The sequence below is a fragment of the Diuraphis noxia genome, unplaced genomic scaffold (assembly GCF_037042655.1).
Source record: "Diuraphis noxia isolate RWA-SAM2 unplaced genomic scaffold, SU_Dnox_SAM2 contig0003, whole genome shotgun sequence".
NCBI classification, from domain to species: Eukaryota; Metazoa; Arthropoda; class Insecta; order Hemiptera; family Aphididae; genus Diuraphis; species Diuraphis noxia.
The window spans coordinates 12,702,346-12,710,749 of NW_028301713.1; positions in this window are offsets into that span (position 1 = coordinate 12,702,346).

Sequence of the window (8,404 nt, forward strand, 5' to 3'; positions counted from 1 at the left end):
AGATAAACTTCTGATATTTAATGATTTCTACACTTCTTCTGGGAACCAACAAGAGACAATAATATAATATATTAAAATAAAACGATAAAAAGTCACCGATTGACGGAGCAATGCTGTCTAGCAGCTACATGTCCCTTAGAGATTATAAAGACATTCACAATATTACTATGGTTATAGGTATTACAAGTTGAGTTTACGCTCAGGTACAAAAAAATATAAAGTGTCCACTTGCGTGTTGAAATATGTGCACACAAATCTTACGAACGACTGCTATTGTTTTTAGTTGACAAACCGGTGGTGACCGATAATGAATCACGGGTCGTCTTAATATATTATTATATAATTCACAACACAATTATGTAATGCCAAAAATACAAAAATAATGACAATTCAAAAGTTTGATGTGTGCGCGTGTGTGTGTTTTTGCTGTATTGGTCGGTTGGTCTCTGATAATAATAGTAGTGTATATGGTGATTAGGTGCTCGGTCGCGAACTATAATGTTATATTTCACAAATAATAAAAGTTAACTTTATTAAATTAATTTATATGTAGCATAAAATCTTATAATTACTTATGTAATACATTTTTAAAATTTCAAAATACTTTATTATCCATAGGTACCACAATAGTAAAAATTCTTCGGCAAAATATGTTCAAGATTTTTGTTTTTTGTTCAGCGATCTTTTTAGGATGAATCTTTCAAAGCCCGCCTAGAAAGTCAAATAAATTAACAAAACTGGAAAATAATTTATTGAGATATCACATAAAAAATTATCTATAAATTATTTATAAACACTAAATATTTAATGAAACAGTAGTATTCTTTAATATAACATTTAGTGTTTCATGAATGGATAATTATATTTAAATGAACCATAAAAATAATCGTATAATTTTAAAATTTAATAGTGTTGCTAAACAGTTTTACAACCTTTAAGAGTAAGTTAATATTTATTAATTAATACGTTAACTTTATTGTTATCATGGTATAGATTCAATAAAAAAAGGGGTAAGCGAATAACGCTCTGCTGTACAGTCGGTTATTACAATAATTGGGTTACTGTAATGGATGCTATTATATTTGAATTCAATGATATAGTATCTTTAAATACGAAAAACAATTCTGATCGTAGACGAATTGTCAGTTTAGGATATTTTATATTAAAAATTAATTATATATATAATATGTAAATTCATCCAAGTTTGAATTGTATTAAACTATAAACAAACCGTGCTAAATAATTAATATAGTGTAAATTTCACGTTGATACAGTGATTCGTTTTTGAATGACTACAAATATGAATATCGGTACAAGAAAAATTTAATGAATTTCCAATGTTGTAAAAATTTAAAATTCAAATGCTTATAAAAATTTTAATTTATTTTCCGGCAGAAATTTTTATTTGATAAAATTAGACGAACTTATAAGGCATCTTGTATAAAATTTTTAAATCTTAGATTTAAAAAGATAAAATTTTATGAATTTCTAACTCAAAATAATTTTCACATTTTTGTGATTTTTACGTATTTTGTTTAAACACTTAACTTTTAATGCTTATAAAAAGCAAATTTTGGCAATGTAATTTTAATATTTCTTAATATTACCATTGAAATAATATATATGGTGTCTTTTATTAAATTTCGAAGCTGTTTACAAAAGGAAAAAAGTTTTATCGACATCTATAGAAAAAAAAAAAAACTAAATAAATTGAAAATTTCAAATGTCTATAAATAACTTTTAAAATTTTTAAAATATAATCAAGAATATAAAATGCTAGTATAAACAATCAGTAAAAATTGCATGTATCTCCGGTAATTTTTTATAGAGATACTACACCAATATCCAAAATCAAAGTTGTCAAAAATTGTTTTTACGTAAAAATTTCCGTTTTTTGTTAATATATATTTTTGTTTATATCGGAGCATTTGAAAACTACAGGGGTTTTCAGAAAGCTACTGAAGTTGAAAATTGAATCATAATTTCGATAACTTATTGTGTATACAGACACAGAGAAAAAAAACGTCATTGTAAAATCATCGCTCCTCTCAGAATCTGATGCTGAAGGTGTGTTAACATTAAATTTTCTGGAAATTTAAATAAAAAATAATTTCAGTTTGGTAATAATTTGTCTAACCAAAATTGTTTTATATATTATTAGTTTATTACAATTTAATTTTGAACATTTGGCAGGACTAATCGATAATCTGAATGCCAACTGAAATTTATACATTTCTGACGACCAGTTATTTTGTACATACAATAGTGTTACTTCTTCCCTGGGTTTAAGTCCCCCAATTGACGACAAAACCTGCTTGTATGGTCAATTTATAAACTCAAAAAGCCATTACAGTAAAACCTCTCTATAACGGACCCTCTATTAAGCGGAATCTTCCTTATAACGGAAAATGTCAATAGTCCCGGTGCAAATAACATATATTATGTAACTTTTACCTCTTTATGACGAAAAACTCTTTATAATGGAAAAATGTTTGGTACCACCCGTTATAGAGAGATTTTACTGTATATGAAAAAGTGGCGTGACCGTTCACAAGAAGACATAACAAATCAGTTTTTAAATATCTTATCGCATCATTTGGTCCACCGGACTGATGGACAAAATATTGTTATGTTTTAGTCGAAATAACGATCGGTATCGAATCCCCTTAAATTATCATACATTCTCTCACACTGATGATCGCTTATTGGTTACTACACATACATTACACAATCCGAATGCATAAACAAATGAAAATTTGTTTAATAATTTAAAAAAACATCACCATTTTTTAAAACGATCATTATCGCATCCTTTAATATATTGCAGATATTATGTATTACTAATGTTTAATTTTTATAATCGTATAAACATCAAATTTTAACAAAACTCATCAGCATCAAACATTTTTAATTACTTATCTTATAGTGACCCACTATACATTTAATTTACAGCAGAGTGGTATCCACTTTCTTATCTTTTTTCCTTTATATTTTCACCTTTTAAAATATCAATAAAAAACATTTTGATGTGTCAAACAGTATGAAAAGTTAATAAAATGCTCCTTACAAGGCAAGGGTGACAAACCTTTTTTGGATCTAGTGCCAAATTTTTGCAGTACAGTGCTTGACAACTTTTCATGTGCCCAATGTTTGTAAACACTAAATAGAATATAATAAATGTAATGTTAGTATAGTAACATAATCGAATCGAGGTAAAAAAAAAAGTCCGGGTCAAGAAGTCCGAATTAAAAAGATCTAGAGGATATTATATACATAACAATATCTAAAATAGGGGCAACCCGAAGGACCACTCGGTGGAAGTCCGAGACCTGAAATCGCCTGGTTTGGGCCAATGTCTCCACTAACGCCGACTATTTGCGTGGGTAGGCAACTCTACGTTCCCTCGCCTGAGAAGGTATAAGGTAGGCAATTCTACGAACGACGATGATGACCAGGACGGGAGAAACTAACAAAGGAATGAGGATGCAACAATCTAATTATGGTGAGGGGGTCTCAGTGGTCGGTTCAGTCTGGTGCAATAAGCACAGAGCCCACAACAAACAGGGACAGTACTTAAATATAATCTTAAAACTATTGATGTTTTGATGTGGTTGAGCTGGACCGACGATATGGACGTCCTGGGCGGCCTCTCACACAACGTATGTTTCTGGAGGACTTACAGGTGAACTAACCGTTGATAAGGTATATTTTCTGGCACCCCCACTTTTGAATTTTGGAACCAAACCTGATGGTTTAGATTGTTCTTCGTTTGTTCTTGTTTGTTCCGAAAATTTCGTCGTTTGTTCCATCACCGTTCCCGACTTATAGCCGATTTACGGTGGGGGTCAAGGGTGGATACATTGCTCGATGGGGGAGGCAATTGAAACTGGAGAACAGATTTTGTTATTTGGGGTCTTGTCAGATTCACATTGGTTAGGAAAAATGCTGTAAAGATTTTCAGAACTTTAACTTCAATCGTTAACTCATTACAAAAGCTATCAAGTTGAAAAATATAAAAAAAAACGACCAATAAAATGTGTTTAAATTTGTTTTGAAGCTCTGTAGTGAATTAAGTATAAAAAATAAAGTTTTGAAAATCTTCACTGCACTTCTCCTATGTAGCCAATGTGAATCTAACAAGACCCCAAACAATAAAATCTGATCATTGGTTTCAGAGTTGTATTTCATTAATTTAAAATGAAAATAAAATACATTATATACATACTTACATTATATATTACATACAATTAATACATTTCTGAAAATTGAAAATCAAGAAAGTTTACATGCCGATCTCTGCCTTGGCACGCGTTTTTTTAAAAATATATTCATTCTTAAATCCATAATCAGTACGTGCGTGAAGTTGGCTCCTCCGTCTTATTTTGTGGCCAGAGATATGATTTGCAAATGCTGAAAACCAATTTGCAAATGTTTGCAAAGTATTTGCAAAATGAGTACTTACATAATTATCAAAAAATCGGTTATGGTGGGTGAGGAGCAACTTCACGCACGTATAATGAGTTACTAATAAAAAAAATGTTCAACTTAAAAAATTTAATTATTTGATTTTGTAGCCAACTCGATAGTCAGAGCATAAACTTGTTTTTAATCACCGTTTACAGTTAAAACATTTAAAACTGTATTTTTTTTCTTATGATTACAAATAAATAATTTATTTGGATTGATAAATATCAATTATATACTGTATATTGTACACTCAAACACCTAACATAATTACTTCTACGTTTATCTTTACATTCTTGATACGAATGAGTACCAATGTGCCCAAAGTGACCAGGTACTTAGGTAAATATGTAAATTTTTGATCATACAAAAAGTTAGTATACATAAAAGACCTGGAACATTAAAAAAAAGGAAAAACAACCAAAATAATTTATTTTAATATACCTATTGGTTGTAAAAATTAACAAACGGCTATTTTTAGTATTCATCATGGCATGGTCGGGAGAGCATCGTGCGTTTGTTGTTGAGGAATTTATTAATAATGGCGGTTCACCGATAACGACCCAGCGTGCGTTTCGTCCTTGCGAGGTGACATTGGGTGGCCGCCACGTTCACCAGATTTGAACCCATGCGACTTTTTTCTCTGGGGATATCTTAAAGCCCAAGTGTACCAACATCGTCCATAAACTTTGGATGCTCTGAAGGAGGTAATAATCCAGGAAATTGCTGCTATCCCGCCCGAAATGACCCGTAGAGTCATAGAAAATTACCGTGAAAGACTCAATCAGTGTATCGAGAATGAGGGCCGCCACTTAAGTGATATAATTTTTTAAAAAAAATGAATATAAAATGGCATTATATGTACAATTTATAAATAATTTTTTTTTTTTTGATATTTGACTTTGCGTGGTTTTTATTAGTTTCCTTAATCAGGGAGTTCTTTTTGCCGCACCCTGTATCTTCTAAAAATATTAAATCGTCTGTTGGTAAATTAACTGATAGAATTATTTCTTCCCTTAAAAATATATCTGAACAAGCAGGACATACCATTGTTGCAACGATTGAAGGAAAGTCGGAAAAGATTTTATTTAAAACGAATTGGGCCGTGCAAGCTGCATTAATTACAGTTAATTCGGTAATACATTGGTTGATAAATAAATCTTTCAAAAGCAATTCTCGTCTTCTATATGATTGTACGGTAATACCATTACTTACGGAATGAGACACCAACTCCATACATTTATTTTCTGTTCTTTTTTCAACAAATTCTGGATAAAATTCGATGCCAGCGTAAGCACAAAATATCACTTGTGATATCGAGTCAAATGCACAGGTATTTATAATAGACACATAATCGCTACTAAGACGAATACTTTTTAATTCCGAAACAGATCCATTCCGTAAAATGCCTATGTCTGAATTTCTTGTTTGGCTCTTATCGTTGCAGTGTATCATTGGGTCTTTTGTTATATACTTAGATTTTTTCGTTTTATTCTTAGGTTTTCCTAATCCCTTCCAGTTTTCTGTAAAATCAATAATGTTTTGTTCGGGTTCGTCGTGCTCTCTAAACCAGCAGGTTTGGCTGGTAACCAGCTTGGTGAATGTTTGTAAAAGTGTTTCAGTTTCATTTTCAGTTTCATCTTCAATATCATCATCTAAAATATTTCATTTTAGTTCGTCATAAGTATTTGAATTAGAAACCAGTCGTTTTAATTCTACTTGAGTTTCCGAAATTGGTTGTTTGTTTTCATGTTCAATATCTGAAATATCTTCTTTTGACTGAGCTACAGATATCAAATTCATCAAACCGATAATTGATTCAACATGAGTAACAAAAAAATTATCTAAACGAAGTGGTAACGTTTTATGTTTAAAAACAATTGATTTTAGATCTTTGAACATGCTTTCGGAAGAAGCACTTGTTTCAGTTATACTATAATATCCGAAAATAGGGACCAACAAGTAATGTTTTTGCAAAACTTTAATAGCCTTTTCGCTAGGGACGGTGGATATTGCATGTTGTCGTGATCACCTGTTATATTACATGTCAATTTACTAATATCTTCACATTCTTCGTATATGAGTTTTATTTCCTGGAATATACTCGTAGAATCTATTGGGAACGACTCGTTATCTGTTTCTTCTTTGCCGTGTAATTCTTCATTTGGTTCATTTTCAGAATCAATTGCACTAACATGAGTCGCAATTCTTTGTTTTAAGAATTTTTTTGCGTTTTCACATGCAGTTGGTTGCTGATTGTCGTTAACCCCATCATATTCGTGAAGAGCTGTAGTAAAAATTGACCTTAATATATTTTTAATGTCACTTATTGAAGCACTTACAACGATCAGACCAATTTCTCTCATGTAAAATTGTTTGACTTTGTTGCAACTCTTTAACTCGGGCCATGTGCTAATTAAATGCATCACATGACTGAAGTCATTTCTAATCATGCATTTTGGAATTTCACACCCGGGTTCTTTTGAGACTAATTTAGAACAGTTTGAAATATATGCATCAAGGCTAGAAAATTGCGTGAACGTTTTTGTAATGGCATGCATTAATGCTAGCGATTGATCAGTTATAACTAATTGCGGCGGACTTTTCACATCACGAAGCCATTCTGCTAACCAATAACTGATGCTGTTGTTGTCATGCTTTTCGGAAAGCACGTGTGCGACACAAAGTTGATTTTGGCGTTTTCGATCATACACGACAATCTCGTACAAAAATATATTATGAGTTTGTCTCCCAGAAAACAAAGTAATTTTTTTTACAACAGAACCCGTGGCGTCAATTTATATTGTGGGTACTGAAGTTTTTTTTGCTTAAACTCAGTAATTATTCACTTCACTCGCAGTCCAATAATGAACGAAGAACTTATCGTGTCCAATATCTCTGATTATGTTATTGTAAGGTGGTGTTCCTTTTAGTAAAAATAGAAATTATTGGATTATCGTAAACTTGATCATTTTTTAAAGTCTTATGCTTCAATCTTATTGCATTTAACGAAGGGATGTGACTAGGTATGGGATCACCATAATACATTATAGATCTAGCCATTGTACGTTGAATAAATGCCGCCGATTTATTTTGATCTTTTAATAGGTTAGCAAACTTAATTTTCTCATCACCAATAACTCTTTTTTTTTTATGAGTTCGACATGATTTAAAATTTCCTTTGATATTACATCAGCTAGTCCAATTACCAGATAAAATAATATTACAAGAAGAACAGTGACCTGCAATTTTTAAAAATACTTGACCTTCCTGAAATATTTTAGCGTATTTATAAAAAATTGAGCAAGGACGTTTAGTTTGTTCGTAAAAATGCTCATGTATTACTGAGGTCCATTTATAAGGTTGTAGAGTATGGTACGATCGATACTCAGATTTTTTATCGGAACGCTTATATATTTGAGGCTTATTATCATACAAACTTCTCCATTCATCAGCAGACAATGTAATATTAAAATTTTGAGTGTCCTCGCTAAATGTTTCTGAAGAGGTGGAACTATGGAAATCATCAAAGTTGTTGATATTATCGGATTCATCTGTGTGTGTAGGAATTTCGTTGGAAAAAATTTTGTTGCAAATTCCATTTCTATCTTCTTTGACAATTATATAGGTATATTTAGAAGAGATCAAATAATTTAAGTCTTTAAATATATCTGACCAACATTGAGCAGAAGGACCTTTAATAGAATTAGAATTTTCACATAGAAGATTGTACTTAGTTGCTACTTTAACAAATTCGTCAATGTCAACTTTTGAGACTGCAGGCATTGTAAAAACCTTGAATATTAAATTACTTAAAATTATTAATCGATTTCACCATTTTTCAAATTTAAAACCCTATATTTTTTTAAATACATAAAATATTCTTTTTCTTTTTTTCATTCAATATTTACAATCTATGTATAGCTCAATAAGTTAAATT